Here is a 19,542-nt window from a genome sequence, read left to right on the forward strand (position 1 = left end):
CTGCTAGTCCTCCTTTCATGCAGAATCTTAAGGTAATAGCTCATGTCCAAGGCACCAAAGCCAACTAAGAAGTCAATAATCGATACCTAAAACTTGAATTCTACTACTTCTTACTGGCTATTACATCAACTTAGAAGCTTCATCTGTGTTCTAGTATGGTGATTTTAGTGTCCCCGCATACCGCAGCACGCGACATAGCTCTGCAGACGGTAAGTACAACCGTTTCGGAGAGAAGAGCGGCCAATGTGACGATCTGGCTTTAAGTTGATTCGATAACAAATGACGAAAACGGACGGATTTCTCAGGTTTTTACTACATATGAACACTTTTCACATCCTCCCGTGCAACTCGGCTGCTAGTCTTCCTTTCATGCAGAATCTTAAGGTAATAGCTCATGTCCAAGGCACCAAAGCCAACTAAGAAGTCAATAATCGATACATAAAACTTGAATTGTACTACTTCTTACTGGCTATTACATCAACTTAGAAGCTTCATCTGTGTTCTAGTATGGTGATTTTAGTGTCCCCGCATACCGCAGCACGCGACATAGCTTTGCAGACGATAAGTACAACCGTTTCAGAGAGAAGAGTGGCCAGTGTGACGATCGGGCTTTAAGTCGATTCGATAACAAATGACGAAAACGGACGGATTTCTCAGGTTTTTACTACATATGAACACTTTTCACATTCTCCCGTGCAACTCGGCTGCTAGTCCTCCTTTCATGCAGAATCTTAAGGTAATAGCTCATGTCCAAGGCACCAAAGCCAACTAAGAAGTCAATAATCGATACCTAAAACTTGAATTGAACTACTTCTTACTGGTTATTACATCAACTTAGAAGCTTCATCTGTGTTCTAGTATGGTGATTTTAGTGTCCCCGCATACCGCAGCACGCGACATAGCTTTGCAGACGATAAGTACAACCGTTTCAGAGAGAAGAGCGGCCAATGTGACGATTTGGCTTTAAGTCGATTCGATAACAATTGACGAAAACGGACGGATTTCTCAGGTTTTTACTACATATGAACACTTTTCACATTCTCCTGTGCAACTCGGCTGCTAGTCCTCCTTTCATGCAGAATCTTAAGGTCCTGGCTCGTGTCCAAGGCTCCAAAGCCAGCTAAAAAGTCAATAATCGATACCTAAAACTTGAATTGTACTACTTCTTACTGGCTATTACATCAACTTAGAAGCTTCATCTGTTTTCTACTATAGTGCTTTTAGTGTCTCCGCATACCGCAGCACGCGACTTAGCTTTGTAGACGATAAGTACAACGGTTTCAGAGAGAAGAACGGCAAATGTGACGATCTGGCTTTAAGTCGATTAGTTAACAAATGACGAAAACGGACGGATTTCTCAGGTTTTTACTACATATGAACACTTTTCACATTCTCCCGTGCAACTCGGGTGCTAGTCCTCCTTTCATGCCGAATCTCAAGGTCCTAGCTCATGTCCAAGGCACCAAAGCCAGCTAAAAAGTCAATAATCGATACCTAAAACTTGAATTGTACTATTTCTTACTGGCTATTACATCAACTTAGAAGCTTCATCTGTGTTCTACTATGGTGCTCTTAGTGTCTCCGAATACCGCAGTACGCGATATAGCTTTGCAGACGATAAGAACAACGGTTTCAGAGAGCAGAGCTGCCAATGTGATGATTTGGCTTTAAGTCGATTCGATAACAAATGACGAAAACGGACGGATTTCTCAGGTTGGTTTTTACTACATATGAACACTTTTCACATTCACCCGTGCAACTCGGCTGCTAGTCCTTCTTTCATGCAGAATCTTAAGGTCCTAGATCATGTCCAAGGCACCAAAGCCAGCTAAAAAGTCAATAATCAATATCTAAAACTTGAATTGTACTACTTCTTACTGGCTATTACATCAACTTAGAAGTTTCATGTGTGTTCTACTATGGTGCTTTTAGTGTCTCCGCATACCGCAGCACGCGACATAGCTTTGCAGACGATAAGTACAACGGATTCAGAGAGAAGAACGGCAAATGTGACGATCTGGCTTTAAGTCGATTCGATAACAAATGACGAAAACGGACGGATTTCTGAGGTTTTTACTACATATGAACACTTTTCACATTCTCCCGTGCAACTCGGCTGCTAGTCCTCCTTTCATGCGGAATCTTAAGGTCCTAGCTCATGTCCAAGTCACCGAAGCCAGCTAAAAAGTCAATAATCGATACCTAAAACTTGAATTCTACTACTTCTTACTGGCTATTACATCATTTTAAAAGCTTCATCTGTGTTCTACTATGGTGCTTTTAGTGTCTCCGCATACCGCAGCACGCGACATAGCTTTGCAGACGATAAGTACAACGGTTTCAGAGAGAAGAGCGGCCAATGTGACGATCTGGCTTTAAGTCTATTCGATAACAAATGACGAAAACGGACGGATGTCTCAGGTTTTTACTACATATGAACACTTTTCACATTCTCCCGTGCAAATGGGCAGCTAGTCCTCCTTTTATGCAGAATCTTAAGGTCCTAGCTCATGTCCAAGGCACCAAAGCCAGCTAAAAAGTCAATAATCGATACCTAAAATTTGAATTGTATTACTTCTTACTGGCTATTACATCAACTTAGAAGCTTCATCTGTGTTCTACTATGGTGCTTTTAGTGTCTCCGCATACCGCAGCACACGACCTAGCTTTGCAGACGATAAGTACAACCGTTCCAGAGAGAGAAGAGCGGCCAATGTGACGATCTGGCTTTAAGTCGATTCGATAACAAATGACGAAAACGGACGGATTTCTCAGTTTTTTACTACATATGAACACATTTCACATTCTCCCGTGCAACTCGGCTGCTACTCCTCCTTTCATGAAGAATCTTAAGGTCCTAGCTCATGTCCAAGGCACCAAAGCCAGCTAAAAAGTCAATAATCAATACCTAAAACTTGAATTGTACAACTTCTTACTGGCTATTACATCATCTTAGAAGCTTCATATGTGTTCTACTATGGTGCTTTTAGTGCCTCCGCATACCGCAGCACGCGACATAGCTTTGCAGACGATAAGTACAACCGTTTCAGAGAGAAGAGCGGCCAATGTGACGATCTGGCTTTAAGTCGATTCGATAACAAATGACGAAAACGGACGGATTTCTCAGGTTGGTTTTTACTACATATGAACAGTTTTCACATTCTCCCGTGCAACTGGGCTGCTAGTCCTCCTTTCATACAGAATCTTAAGGTCCTAGCTTATGTTCAAGGCACCAAAGCCAGCTAAAAATTCAATAACCGATACCTAAAACTTGAATTGTACTACTTCTTACTGGCTATTATATCATCTTAGAAGCTTCATCTGTGTTCTACTATGGTGTTTTTAGTGTCTCCGAATACCGCAGTACGCGACATAGCTTTGCAGACGATAAGTACAACCGTTTCAGAGATAAGAGCGGCCAATGTGATGATCTGGCTTTAAGTCGATTCGATAACAAATGACGAAAACGGACGGATTTCTCAGGTTTTTACTACATATGAACTCTTTTCACATTGTCCCGTGCAACTCGGCTGCTAGTCCTCCTTTCATGCAGAATCTCAAGGTCCTTGCTCATGTCCAAGGCACCAAAGCCAGCTAAAAAGTCAATAATCGATACCTAGAACTTGAATTGTACTACTTCTTACTGGCTATTACATCAACTTAGAAGTTTCATGTGTGTTCTACTATGGTGCTTTTAGTGTCTCCGCATACCGCAGCACGCGACATAGCTTTGCAGACGATAAGTACAACGGATTCAGAGAGAAGAACGGCAAATGTGACGATCTGGCTTTAAGTCGATTCGATAACAAATGACGAAAACGGACGGATTTCTCAGGTTTTTACTACATTTGAACACTTTTCACATTCTCCCGTGCAACTCGGCGGCTAGTCCTACTTTCATGCTGAATCTTAAGGTCGTAGCTCATGTCCAAGGCACCAAAGCCCGCTAAAAATTCAATAATCGATACCTAAAACTTGTATTGTACTACTTCTTACTGGCTATTACATCAACTTAGAAGCTTTATCTTTGTTCTACTATGATGATTTTCGTGTCTCCGCATACCGCAGCACGCGACATAACTTTGCAGACAATAAGTACAACCGTTTCTGAGAGAAGAGTGGCCATTGTGACGATCTGGCTTTAAGTCAATTCGATAACAAATGACGAAAACGGACGGATTTCTCAGGTTTTTACTACATATGAACACTTTTCACATTCTCCCGTGCAACTCGGCTGCTAGTCCTCCTTCCATGCAGAATCTTAAGGTCCTGGCTCATGTCCAAGGCACCAAAGCCAGCTAAAAAGTCAATAACCGATACCTAAAAATTGAATTGTACTACTTCTTACTGGCTATTACATCATCTTAAAAGCTTCATCTGTGTTCTACTATGGTGTTTTTAGTGTCTCCGAATATCGCAGTACGCGTCATAGCTTTGCAGACGATAAGTACAACCGTTTCAGAGAGAAGAGCGGCCAATGTGACGATCTGGCTTTAAGTCGATTCGATAACTAATGACGAAAACGGACGGATTTCTCAGGTTTTTACTACATATGAACACTTTTCACATTCTCCCGTGCAACTCGGCTGCTAGTCCTCCTTTCATGCCGAATCTCAAGGTCCTAGCTCATGTCCAAGGCACCAAAGCCAGCAAAAAGTCAATAATCGATACCTAAAACTTGAATTGTACTATTTCTTACTGGCTATTACATCAACTTAGAAGCTTCATCTGTGTTCTACTATGGTGATTTTAGTGTCTCCACATACCGCAGCACGCGACATAACTCTGCAGACGATAAGTACAACATTTTAAGAGAGAAGAGCGGCCAATGTGTCCATCTGGCTTTAAGTCGATTCGATAACAAATGACGAAAACGGACGGATTTCTCAGGTTTTTACTACATATGAACACTTTTCACATTCTCCCGTGCAACTCGGCTGCTAGTCCTCCGCTCTTGCAGAATCTTAAGGTCCTAGCTCATGTCCAAGGCACCAAAGAAAGCTAAAAAGTCAATAATCGATACCTAAAACATGAATTGTACTACTTCTTACTGGCTATTGCATCAACTTAGAAGCTTCATCTGTGTTCTACTATGGTGATTTTAGCGTCCCTGCATACCGCAGCACGCGACATAGCTTTGCAGACGATAAGTACAACCGTTTCAGAGAGAAGAGCGGCCAATGTGACGATCTGGCTATAAGTCGATTCGATAACAAATGACGAAAACGGACCGATTTCTCAGGTTTTTACTACATTTGAACACCTTTCACATTCTCCCGTGCAAATCGGCTGCTAGTCCTAATTTCATGCAGAATCTTAAGGTCCTAGCTCATGTCCAAGGCACCGAAGCCAGCTAAAAATCAATAATCGATACCTAAAACTTTAATTCTACTACTTCTTACTGGCTATTACATCAACTTAAAAGCTTCATCTGTGTTCTACTATGGTGATTTTAGTGTCTCTGCATACCGCAGCACGCGACATAACTTTGCAGACGATAAGTACAACCGTTTTAGAGAGAAGAGCGGCCAATGTTACGATCTGGCTTTAAGTCGATTCGATAACAAATGACGAAAACGGACGGATGTCTAAGGTTTTTACTACATATGAACACTTTTCACATTCTCCCGTGCAACTCGGCTGCTAGTCCTCCTTTTATGCAGAATCTTAAGGTAATAGCTCATGTCCAAGGCACCAAAGCCAGCTACAAAGTCAATAATCGATTCCTAAAACTTGAATTGGACTACTTCTTACTGGCTATTACATCAACTTAGAACCTTCATCTGTGTTCTACTACGGTGCTTTTAGTTTCTCCGCATACCGCTGCACGCGACATAGTTTTGCAGACGATAAGTACAACCGTTTCAGAGAAAAGAGCGGCCAATGTGACGATCTGGCTTTAAGTCGATTGGATAACAAATGACGAAAACGGACGTATTTCTGAGGTTTTTACTACATACGAACACTTTTCACATTCTCCCGTGCAACTCGGCTGCTACTCCTTCTTTCATGCCGAATCTTAAGGTCCTAGATCATGTCCAAGGCCCCAAAGCCAGCTAAAGAGTCAATAATCAATATCTAAAACTTGAATTGTACTACTTCTTACTGGCTATTACATCAACTTAGAAGCTTCATCTGTGTTCTACTATGGTAGTTTTAGTGTCTCCGCATATCGCAGCACGCGACATAGCTTTGCAGACGATAAGTACAACAGTTTCAGAGAGAAGGGCGGCAAATGTAACGATCTGGCTTTAAGTCGATTCGATAACAAATGACGCAAACGGACGGATTTCTCAGGTTTTTACTAGATATGAACACTTTTCACATTCTCCCGTGCAACTCGGCTGCTAGTCCTCCTTTCATGCATAATCTTAAGGTCATAGCTCATGTCCAAGGCACCAAACCCAGCTAAAAAGCCAATAACGATATCTAAAACTTGAATTGTAATATTTCTTACTGGCTATTACATCATCTTAGAAGCTTCATCTGTGTTCTACTATGGTGCGTTTAGTGTCTCCGAATACCGCAGTACTCGACATAGCTTTGCAGACGATAAGTACAACCGTTTCAGAGAGAAGAGCGGCCAATGTGACGCACTGCTTTAAGTCGATTCGATAATAAATGACGAAAACGGACGGATTTCTCAGGTTTTTACTACATATGAACACTTTTCACATTCTCCCGTGCAACTCGGCTGCTAGTCCTCCATTAATGCAGAATCTTAAGGTCCTAGCTCATGTCCAAGTCACCAAAGCCAGCTAAAAAGTCAATAATCGATACCTAAAACTTGAATTGGACTACTTCTTACTGGCTATTACATCAACTTAGATGCTTCATCTGTGTTCTACTATGGTGATTTTAGTGTCTCCGCATACCGCAGCACGCGACATAGCTTTGCAGACGATAAGTACAACCGTTTTAGAGAGAAGAGCGGCCAATGTTATGATCTGGCTTTAAGTCGATTCGATAACAAATGACGAAAACGGACGGATTTCTCAGGTTTTTACTACATATGAACACTTTTCACATTCTCCCGTGCAACTCGGCTGCTAGTCCTCCTTTTATGCAGAATCTTAAGGTCTTTGCTCATGTCCAAGGCACCAAAGCCAGCTAAAAAGTCAATAATCGATACTTAAAACTTGAATTGGACTACTTCTTACTGGCTATTACATCAACTTAGAACCTTCATCAATGTTCTACTACGGTGCTTTTAGTTTCTCCGCATACCGCAGCACGCGACACAGCTTTGCAGACGATAAGTACAACCGTTTTAGAGAGAAGAGCGGCCAATGTTACGATCTGGCTTTAAGTCGATTCGATAACAAATGACGAAAACGGACGGATGTCTCAGGTTTTTACTACATATGAACACTTTTCACATTCTCCCGTGCAACTCGGCTGCTAGTCCTCCTTTTATGCAGAATCTTAAGGTCCTAGCTCATGTCCAAGGCACCAAAGCCAGCTAAAAAGTCATTAATCAATATCTAAAACTTGAATTGTACTACTTCTTACTGGCTATTACATCAATTTAGAAGCTTCATCAGTGTTCTACTATGGTGCGTTTAGTGTCTCCGAATACCGCAGTACGCGACATAGCTTTGCAGACGATAAGTACAACCGATTCAGAGAGCAGAGCGGCCAATGTGACGATTTGGCTTTAAGTCGATTCGATAACAAATGACGAAAACGGACGGATGTCTCAGGTTTTTACTACATATGAACACTTTTCACAATCTCCCGTGCAAATAGGCTGCTAGTCCTCCTTTTATGCAGAATCATAAGGTCCTCGCTCATGTCCAAGGCACCAAAGCCAGCTAAAAAGTCAATAATCGATACTAAAACTTGAATTGGACTACTTCTTACTGGCTATTACATCAACTTAGAACCTTCATCTATGTTCTACTACGGTGCTTTTAGTTTCTCCGCATACCGCAGCACGCGACATTGTTTTGCAGAAGATAAGTACAACCGTTTCAGAGAGCAGAGCGGCCAATGTGACGATTTGGCTTTAATTCGATTCGATAACAAGTGACGAAAACGGACGGATTTCTCAGGTTTTTACTACATATGAACACTTTTCACATTCTCCCGTGCAACTCGGCTGCTAGTCCTCCTTTCATGCAGAATCGTAAGGTCCTAGCTCTTGTCCAAGGCACCAAAGCCAGCTAAAAAGTCAATAATCAATATCTAAAACTTGAATTGTACTACTTCTTACTGGCTATTACATCAACTTAGAAGCTTCATCTGTGTCCTACTATGGTGCTTTTAGTGTCTCCGCATATCGCAGCACGCGACATAGCTTTGCAGACGATAAGTACAACGGCTTCAGAGAGAAGAGCGGCCAATGTGACGATTTGGTTTTAAGTCGATTCGATAACAAATGACGAAAACGGACGGATTTCTCAGGTTTTTACTACATTTGAACAGTTTTCACCTTCTCCCGGGCAACTCGGCTGCTAGTCCTTCTTTCATGCAGAATCTTAAGGTCCTAGATCATGTCCAAGGCACCAAAGCCAGCTAAAAAGTCAATAATCAATATCTAAAACTTGAATTGTACTACTTCTTACTGGCTATTACATCAACTTAGAAGCTTCATCAGTGTTCTACTATGGTGCGTTTAGTGTCTCCGAATACCGCAATACGCGACATAGCTTTGCAGACGATAAGTACAACCGTTCCAGAGAGCAGAGCGGCCAATGTGACGATTTGGCTTTAAGTCGATTCGATAACAAATGGCGAAAACGGACGGATTTCTCAGGTTTTTACTACATATAAACACTTTTCACATTCTCCCGTGCAACTCGGCTGCTAGTCCTTCTTTCATGCAGAATCGTAAGGTCCTAGCTCTTGTCCAAGACACCAAAGCCAGCTACAAAGTCAATAATCGATACCTAAAACTTGAATTGTTCTAGTTCTTACTGGCTATTACATCAACTTAGAAGCTTTATCTGTGTTCTACTATGGTGTTTTTAGTGTCTCCGAATACCGCAGTACGAGACATAGCTTTGCAGACGATAAGTACAACCGTTTCAGAGAGAAGAGCGGCCAATGTGACCATCTGGCTTAAAGTCGATTGGATAACAAATGACGAAAACGGACGGATTTCTCAGGTTTTTACTACATATGAACACTTTTCACATTCTCCCGTGCAACTCGGCTGCTAGTCCTCCTTTCATGCAGAATCTTAAGGTCCTAGCTCATGTCCAAGTCACCAAAGCCATCTAAAAAGTCAATAATCGATACCTAAAACTTGAATTGGACTACTTGTTACTGGCTATTACATCAACTTAGATGCTTCATCTATGTTCTACTACGGTGCTTTTAGTTTCTCCGCATACCGCAGCACGCGACACAGCTTTGCAGACGATAAGTACAACCGTTTTAGAGAGAAGAGCGGCTAATGTTACGATCTGGCTTTAAGTCGATTCGATAACAAATGACGAAAACGGACGGATGTCTCAGGTTTTTACTACATATGAACACTTTTCACATTCTCCCGTGCAACTCGGCTGCTAGTCCTCCTTTTATGCAGAATCTTAAGGTCCTAGCTCATGTCCAAGGCACCAAAGCCAGCTAAAAAGTCAATAATCGATACCTAAAACTTGAATTGGACTACTTCTTACTGGCTATTACATCAACTTAGAACCTTCATCTATGTTCTACTACGGTGCTTTTAGTTTCTCCGCATACCGCAGCACGCGACATAGCTTTGCAGACGATAAGTACAACCGTTTCAGAGAGAAGAGCGGCCAATGTGACGATCTGGCTTTAAGTCGATTCGATAACAAATGACGAAAACGGACGGATTTCTCAGGTTGGTTTTTACTACATATGAACAGTTTTCACATTCTCCCGTGCAACTGGGCTGCTAGTCCTCCTTTCATACAGAATCTTAAGGTCCTAGCTCATGTTCAAGGCACCAAAGCCAGCTAAATATTCAATAACCGATACCTAAAACTTGAATTGTACTACTTCTTACTGGCTATTATATCATCTTAGAAGCTTCATCTGTGTTCTACTATGGTGTTTTTAGTGTCTCCGAATACCGCAGTACGCGACATAGCTTTGCAGACGATAAGTACAACCTTTTCAGAGATAAGAGCGGCCAATGTGATGATCTGGCTTTAAGTCGATTCGATAACAAATGACGAAAACGGACGGATTTCTCAGGTTTTTACTACATATGAACTCTTTTCACATTGTCCCGTGCAACTCGGCTGCTAGTCCTCCTTTCATGCAGAATCTCAAGGTCCTTGCTCATATCCAAGGCACCAAAGCCAGCTAAAAAGTCAATAATCGATACCTAGAACTTGAATTGTACTACTTCTTACTGGCTATTACATCAACTTAGAAGCTTCATCTGTGTTCTACTATGGTGATTTTAGTGTCTCCACATACCGCAGCACGCGACATAGCTTTGCAGACGATAAGTACAACCGTTTCAGAGAGAAGAGCGGCTAATGTGGCCATCTGGCTTTAATTCGATTCGATAACAAATGACGAAAACGGACGGATATCTCAGGTTTTTACTACATATGAACACTTTTCACATTCTCCCGTGCAACTCGGCTGCTAGTCCTCCTTTCATGCAGAATCTTAAGGTCCTAGCTCATGTCCAAGGCTCCAAAGCCACCTAAAAAGTCAATAATCGATACCTAAAACTTGAATTCTACTACTTCTTACTGGCTATTACATCAACTTAGAAGCTTCATCTGTGTTCTACTATGGTGCTCTTAGTGTCTCCGAATACCGCAGTACGCGACATAGCTTTGCAGACGATAAGAACAACCGTTTCAGAGAGCAGAGCTGTCAATGTGATGATTTGGCTTTAAGTCGATTCGATAACAAATGACGAAAACGGACGGATTTCTCAGGTTGGTTTTTACTACATATGAACACTTTTCACATTCACCCGTGCAACTCGGCTGCTAGTCCTTCTTTCATGCAGAATCTTAAGGTCCTAGATCATGTCCAAGGCACCAAAGCCAGCTAAAAAGTCAATAATCAATATCTAAAACTTGAATTGTACTACTTCTTACTGGCTATTACATCAACTTAGAAGTTTCATGTGTGTTCTACTATGGTGCTTTTAGTGTCTCCGCATACCGCAGCACGCGACATAGCTTTGCAGACGATAAGTACAACGGATTCAGAGAGAAGAACGGCAAATGTGACGATCAGGCTTTAAGTCGATTCGATAACAAATGACGAAAACGGACGGATTTCTCAGGTTTTTACTACATTTGAACACTTTTCACATTCTCCCATGCAACTCGGCGGCTAGTCCTACTTTCATGCTGAATCTTAAGGTCCTAGCTCATGTCCAAGGCACCAAAGCCCGCTAAAAATTCAATAATCGATACCTAAAACTTGAATTGTACTACTTCTTACTGGCTATTACATCAACTTAAAAGCTTTATCTTTGTTCTACTATGATGATTTTCGTGTCTCCGCATACCGCAGCACGCGACATAACTTTGCAGACAATAAGTACAACCGTTTCTGAGAGAAGAGTGGCCAATGTGACGATCTGGCTTTAAGTCAATTCGATAACAAATGACGAAAACGGACGGATTTCTCAGCTTTTTACTACATATGAACACTTTTCACATTCTCCCGTGCAACTCGGCTGATAGTCCTCCTTCCATGCAGAATCTTAAGGTCCTGGCTCATGTCCAAGGCACCAAAGCCAGCTAAAAAGTCAATAACCGATACCTAAAAATTGAATTGTACTACTTCTTACTGGCTATTACATCATCGTAAAAGCTTCATCTGTGTTCTACAATGGTGTTTTTAGTGTCTCCGAATATCGCAGTACGCGTCATAGCTTTGCAGACGATAAGTACAACCGTTTCAGAGAGAAGAGCGGCCAATGTGACGATCTGGCTTTAAGTCGATTCGATAACTAATGACGAAAACGGACGGATTTCTCAGGTTTATACTACATATGAACACTTTTCACATTCTCCCGTGCAACTCGGCTGCTAGTCCTCCTTTCATGCCGAATCTCAAGGTCCTAGCTCATGTCCAAGGCACCAAAGCCAGCTAAAAAGTCAATAATCGATACCTAAAACTTGAATTGTACTATTTCTTACTGGCTATTACATCAACTTAGAAGCTTCATCTGTGTTCTACTATGGTGATTTTAGTGTCTCCACATACCGCAGCACGCGACATAGCTCTGCAGACGATAAGTACAACATTTTAAGAGAGAAGAGCGGCCAATGTGTCCATCTGGCTTTAAGTCGATTCGATAACAAATGACGAAAACGGACGGATTTCTCAGGTTTTTACTACATATGAACACTTTTCACATTCTCCCGTGCAACTCGGCTGCTAGTCCTCCGCTCTTGCAGAATCTTAAGGTCCTAGCTCATGTCCAAGGCACCAAAGAAAGCTAAAAAGTCAATAATCGATACCTAAAACATGAATTGTACTACTTCTTACTGGCTATTGCATCAACTTAGAAGCTTCATCTGTGTTCTACTATGGTGATTTTAGCGTCCCTGCATACCGCAGCACGCGACATAGCTTTGCAGACGATAAGTACAACCGTTTCAGAGAGAAGAGCGGCCAATGTGACGATCTGGCTATAAGTCGATTCGATAACAAATGACGAAAACGGACCGATTTCTCAGGTTTTTACTACATATAAACACTTTTCACATTCTCCCGTGCAACTCGGCTGCTAGTCCTCCTTTCATGCAGAATCGTAAGGTCCTAGCTCTTGTCCAAGGCACCAAAGCCAGCTAAAAAGTCAATAATCAATATCTTAAACTTGAATTGTACTACTTCTTACTGGCTATTACATCAACTTAGAAGCTTCATCTGTGTCCTACTATGGTGCTTTTAGTGTCTCCGCATATCGCAGCACGCGACATAGCTTTGCAGACGATAAGTACAACGGCTTCAGAGAGAAGAGCGGCCAATGTGACGATTTGGCTTTAAGTCGATTCGATAACAAATGACGAAAACGGACGGATTTCTCAGGTTTTTACTACATATAAACACTTTTCACATTCTCCCGTGCAACTCGGCTGCTAGTCCTTCTTTCATGCAGAATCGTAAGGTCCTAGCTCTTCTCCAAGACACCAAAGCCAGCTACAAAGTCAATAATCGATACCTAAAACTTGAATTGTACTAGTTCTTACTGGCTATTACATCAACTTAGAAGCTTTATCTGTGTTCTACTATGGTGTTTTTAGTGTCTCCGAATACCGCAGTACATGACATAGCTTTGCAGACGATAAGTACAACCGTTTCAGAGAGAAGAGCGGCCAATGTGACCATCTGGCTTTAAGTCGATTGGATAACAAATGACGGAAACGGACGGATTTCTCAGGTTTTTACTACATATGAACACTTTTCACATTCTCCCGTGCAACTCGGCTGCTAGTCCTCCTTTCATGCAGAATCTTAAGGTCCTAGCTCATGTCCAAGTCACCAAAGCCATCTAAAAAGTCAATAATCGATACCTAAAACTTGAATTGGACTACTTCTTACTGGCTGTTACATCAACTTAGATGCTTCATCTATGTTCTACTACGGTGCTTTTAGTTTCTCCGCATACCGCAGCACGCGACACAGCTTTGCAGACGATAAGTACAACCGTTTTAGAGAGAAGAGCGGCTAATGTTACGATCTGGCTTTAAGTCGATTCGATAACAAATGACGAAAACGGACGGATGTCTGAGGTTTTTACTACATATGAACACTTTTCACATTCTCCCGTGCAACTCGGCTGCTAGTCCTCCTTTTATGCAGAATCTTAAGGTCCTAGCTCATGTTCAAGGCACCAAAGCCAGCTAAAAATTCAATAACCGATACCTAAAACTTGAATTGTACTACTTCTTACTGGCTATTATATCAACTTAGAAGCTTCATCTGTGTTCTACTATGGTGATTTTAGTGTCTCCACATACCGCAGCACGCGACATAGCTTTGCAGACGATAAGTACAACCGTTTCAGAGAGAAGAGCGGCTAATGTGACCATCTGGCTTTAAGTCGATTCGATAACAAATGACGAAAACGGACGGATATCTCAGGTTTTTACTACATATGAACACTTTTCACATTCTCCCGTGCAACTCGGCTGCTAGTCCTCCTTTCATGCAGAATCTTAAGGTCCTAGCTCATGTCCAAGGCTCCAAAGCCACCTAAAAAGTCAATAATGGACACCTAAAACTTGAATTCTACTACTTCTTACTGGCTATTACATCAACGTAGAAGCTTCATCTGTGTTCTACTGTGGTGCTCTTAGTGTCTCCGAATACCGCAGTACGCGACATAGCTTTGCAGACGATAAGAACAACCGTTTCAGAGAGCAGAGCTGCCAATGTGATGATTTGGCTTTAAGTCGATTCGATAACAAATGACGAAAACGGACGGATTTCTCAGGTTGGTTTTTACTACATATGAACACTTTTCACATTCACCCGTGCAACTCGGCTGCTAGTCCTTCTTTCATGCAGAATCTTAAGGTCCTAGATCATGTCCAAGGCACCAAAGCCAGCTAAAAAGTCAATAATCAATATCTAAAACTTGAATTGTACTACTTCTTACTGGCTATTACATCAACTTAGAAGTTTCATGTGTGTTCTACTATGGTGCTTTTAGTGTCTCCGCATACCGCAGCACGCGACATAGCTTTGCAGACGTTAAGTACAACGGATTCAGAGAGAAGAACGGCAAATGTGACGATCTGGCTTTAAGTCGATTCGATAACAAATGACGAAAACGGACGGATTTCTCAGGTTTTTACTACATTTGAACACTTTTCACATTCTCCCATGCAACTCGGCGGCTAGTCCTACTTTCATGCTGAATCTTAAGGTCCTAGCTCATGTCCAAGGCACCAAAGCCCGCTAAAAATTCAATAATCCATACCTAAAACTTGAATTGTACTACTTCTTACTGGCTATTACATCAACTTAGAAGCTTTATCTTTGTTCTACTATGATGATTTTCGTGTCTCCGCATACCGCAGCACGCGACATACCTTTGCAGACAATAAGTACAACCGTTTCTGAGAGAAGAGTGGCCAATGTGACGATCTGGCTTTAAGTCAATTCGATAACAAATGACGAAAACGGACGGATTTCTCAGGTTTTTACTACATATGAACACTTTTCACATTCTCTCGTGCAACTCGGCTGCTAGTCCTCCTTCCATGCAGAATCTTAAGGTCCTGGCTCATGTCCAAGGCACCAAAGCCAGCTAAAAATTCAATAACCGATACCTAAAAATTGAATTGTACTACTTCTTACTGGCTATTACATCATCTTAAAAGCTTCATCTGTGTTCTACTATGGTGTTTTTAGTGTCTCCGAATATCGCAGTACGCGTCATAGCTTTGCAGACGATAAGTACAACCGTTTCAGAGAGAAGAGCGGCCAATGTGACGATCTGGCTTTAAGTCGATTCGATAACTAATGACGAAAACGGACGGATTTCTCAGGTTTTTACTACATATGAACACTTTTCACATTCTCCCGTGCAACTCGGCTGCTAGTCCTCCTTTCATGCCGATACTCAAGGTCCTAGCTCATGTCCAAGGCACCAAAGCCAGTTAAAAAGTCAATAATCGATACCTAAAACTTGAATTGTACTATTTCTTACTGGCTATTACATCAACTTAGAAGCTTCATCTGTGTTCTACTATGGTGATTTTAGTGTCTCCACATACCGCAGCACGCGACATAGCTCTGCAGACGATAAGTACAACATTTTAAGAGAGAAGAGCGGCCAATGTGTCCATCTGGCTTTAAGTCGATTCGATAACAAATGACGAAAACGGACGGATTTCTCAGGTTTTTACTACATATGAACACTTTTCACATTCTCCCGTGCAACTCGGCTGCTAGTCCTCCGCTCTTGCAGAATCTTAAGGTCCTAGCTCATGTCCAAGGCACCAAAGAAAGCTAAAAAGTCAATAATCGATACCTAAAACATGAATTGTACTACTTCTTACTGGCTATTGCATCAACTTAGAAGCTTCATCTGTGTTCTACTATGGTGATTTTAGCGTCCCTGCATACCGCAGCACGCGACATAGCTTTGCAGACGATAAGTACAACCGTTTCAGAGAGAAGAGCGGCCAATGTGACGATCTGGCTATAAGTCGATTCGATAACAAATGACGAAAACGGACCGATTTCTCAGGTTTTTACTACATATGAACACCTTTCACATTCTCCCGTGCAACTCGGCTGCTAGTCCTAATTTCATGCAGAATCTTAAGGTCCTAGCTCATGTCCAAGGCACCGAAGCCAGCTAAAAATCAATAATCGATACCTAAAACTTTAATTCTACTACTTCTTACTGGCTATTACATCAACTTAAAAGCTTCATCTGTGTTCTACTATGGTGATTTTAGTGTCTCTGCATACCGCAGCACGCGACATAGCTTTGCAGACGATAAGTACAACCGTTTTAGAGAGAAGAGCGGCCAATGTTACGATCTGGCTTTAAGTCGATTTGATAACAAATGACGAAAACGGACGGATGTCTAAGGTTTTTACTACATATGAACACTTTTCACATTCTCCCGTGCAACTCGGCTGCTAGTCCTCCTTTTATGCAGAATCTTAAGGTAATAGCTCATGTCCAAGGCACCAAAGCCAGCTACAAAGTCAATAATCGATTCCTAAAACTTGAATTGGACTACTTCTTACTGGCTATTACATCAACTTAGAACCTTCATCTGTGTTCTACTACGGTGCTTTTAGTTTCTCCGCATACCGCAGCACGCGACATAGTTTTGCAGACGATAAGTACAACCGTTTCAGAGAGAAGAGCGGCCAATGTGACGATCTGGCTTTAAGTCGATTGGATAACAAATGACGAAAACGGACGTATTACTGAGGTTTTTACTACATACGAACACTTTTCACATTCTCCCGTGCAACTCGGCTGCTAGTCCTTCTTTCATGCAGAATCTTAAGGTCCTAGATCATGTCCAAGGCCCCAAAGCCAGCTAAAGAGTCAATAATCAATATCTAAAACTTGAATTGTACTACTTCTTACGGGCTATTACATCAACTTAGAAGCTTCATCTGTGTTCTACTATGGTAGTTTTAGTGTCTCCGCATATCGCAGCACGCGACGTAGCTTTGCAGACGATAAGTACAACAGTTTCAGAGAGAAGGGCGGCAAATGTGACGATCTGGCTTTAAGTCGATTCGATAACAAATGACGCAAACGGACGGATTTCTCAGGTTTTCACTAGATATGAACACTTTTCACATTCTCCCGTGCAACTCGGCTGCTAGTCCTCCTTTCATGCATAATCTTAAGGTCATAGCTCATGTCCAAGGCACCAAAGCCAGCTAAAAAGTCAATAACGATATCTAAAAATTGAATTGTACTATTTCTTACTGGCTATTACATCATCTTAGAAGCTTCATCTGTGTTCTACTATGGTGCGTTTAGTGTCTCCGAATACCGCAGTACGCGACATAGCTTTGCAGACGATAAGTACAACCGTTTCAGAGAGAAGAGCGGCCAATGTGACGCACTGCTTTAAGTCGATTCGATAATAAATGACGAAAACGGACGGATTTCTCAGGTTTTTACTACATATGAACACTTTTCACATTCTCCCGTGCAACTCGGCTGCTAGTCCTCCTTTCATGCAGAATCTTAAGGTCCTAGCTCATGTCCAAGTCACCAAAGCCAGCTAAAAAGTCAATAATCGATACCTAAAACTTGAATTGGACTACTTCTTACTGGCTATTACATCAACTTAGATGCTTCATCTGTGTTCTACTATGGTGATTTTAGTGTCTCCGCATACCGCAGCACGCGACATAGCTTTCCAGACGATAAGTACAACCGTTTTAGAGAGAAGAGCGGCCAATGTTATGATCTGGCTTTAAGTCGATTCGATAACAAATGACGAAAACGGACGGATTTCTCAGGTTTTTACTACATATGAACACTTTTCACATTCTCCCGTGCAACTCGGCTGCTAGTCCTCCTTTTATGCAGAATCTTAAGGTCCTAGCTCATGTCCAAGGCACCAAAGCCAGCTAAAAAGTCAATAATCGATACCTAAAAGTTGAATTGGACTACTTCTTACTGGCTATTACATCAACTTAGAACCTTCATCAATGTTCTACTACGGTGCATTTAGTTTCTCCGCATACCGCAGCACGCGACACAGCTTTGCAGACGATAAGTACAACCGTTTTAGAGAGAAGAGCGGCCAATGTTACGATCTGGCTTTAAGTCGATTCGATAACAAATGACGAAAACGGACGGATGTCTCAGGTTTTTACTACATATGAACACTTTTCACATTCTCCCGTGCAACTCGGCTGCTAGTCCTCCTTTTATGCAGAATCTTAAGGTCCTAGCTCATGTCCAAGGCACCAAAGCCAGCTAAAAAGTCAATAATCGATACCTAAAACTTGAATTGGACTACTTCTAACTGGCTATTACATCAACTTAGAACCTTCATCTATGTTCTACTACGGTGCTTTTAGTTTCTCCGCATACCGCAACACGCGACATAGTTTTGCAGACGATAAGTACAACCGTTTCAGAGAGAAGAGCGGCCAATGTGACGATCTGGCTTTAAGTCGATTGGATAAAAAAATGACGAAAACGGACGGATTTCTAAGGTTTTTACTACATATGAACACTTTTCACATTCTCCCGGGCAACTCGGCTGCTAGTCCTTATTTCATGCAGAATCTTAAGGTCCTAGATCATGTCCAAGGCACCAAAGCCAGCTAAAAAGTCAATAATCAAAATCTAAAACTTGAATTGTACTACTTCTTACTGGCTATTACATCAACTTAGAAGCTTCATCAGTGTTCTACTATGGTGCGTTTAGTGTCTCCGAATACCGCAGTACGCGACATAGCTTTGCAGACGATAAGTACAACCGTTTCAGAGAGCAGAGCGGCCAATGTGACGATTTGGCTTTAAGTCGATTCGATAACAAATGACGAAAACGGACGGATTTCTCAGGTTTTTACTACATATAAACACTTTTCACATCCTCCCGTGCAACTCGGCTGCTAGTCCTCCTTTCATGCCGAATCGTAAGGTCCTAGCTCATGTCCAAGTCACCAAAGCCATCTAAAAAGTCAATAATCGATACCTAAACCTTGAATTGGACTACTTCTTACTGGCTATTACATCAACTTTGATGCTTCATCTATGTTCTACTACGGTGCTTTTAGTTTCTCCGCATACCGCAGCACGCGACACAGCTTTGCAGACGATAAGTACAACCGTTTTAGAGAGAAGAGCGGCTAATGTTACGATCTGGCTTTAAGTCGATTCGATAACAAATGACGAAAACGGACGGATGTCTCAGGTTTTTACTACATATGAACACTTTTCACATTCTCCCGTGCAATTAGGCTGCTAGTCCTCCTTTTATGCAGAATCATAAGGTCCTAGCTCATGTCCAAGGCACCAAAGCCAGCTAAAAAGTCAATAATCGATACCTAAAACTTGAATTGGACTACTTCTTACTGGCTATTACATCAACTTAGAACCTTCGTCTATGTTCTACTACGGTGCTTTTA

This window comes from Schistocerca gregaria, unplaced genomic scaffold (genome assembly GCF_023897955.1).
Source record: "Schistocerca gregaria isolate iqSchGreg1 unplaced genomic scaffold, iqSchGreg1.2 ptg000261l, whole genome shotgun sequence".
Taxonomy (NCBI): Eukaryota; Metazoa; Arthropoda; class Insecta; order Orthoptera; family Acrididae; genus Schistocerca; species Schistocerca gregaria.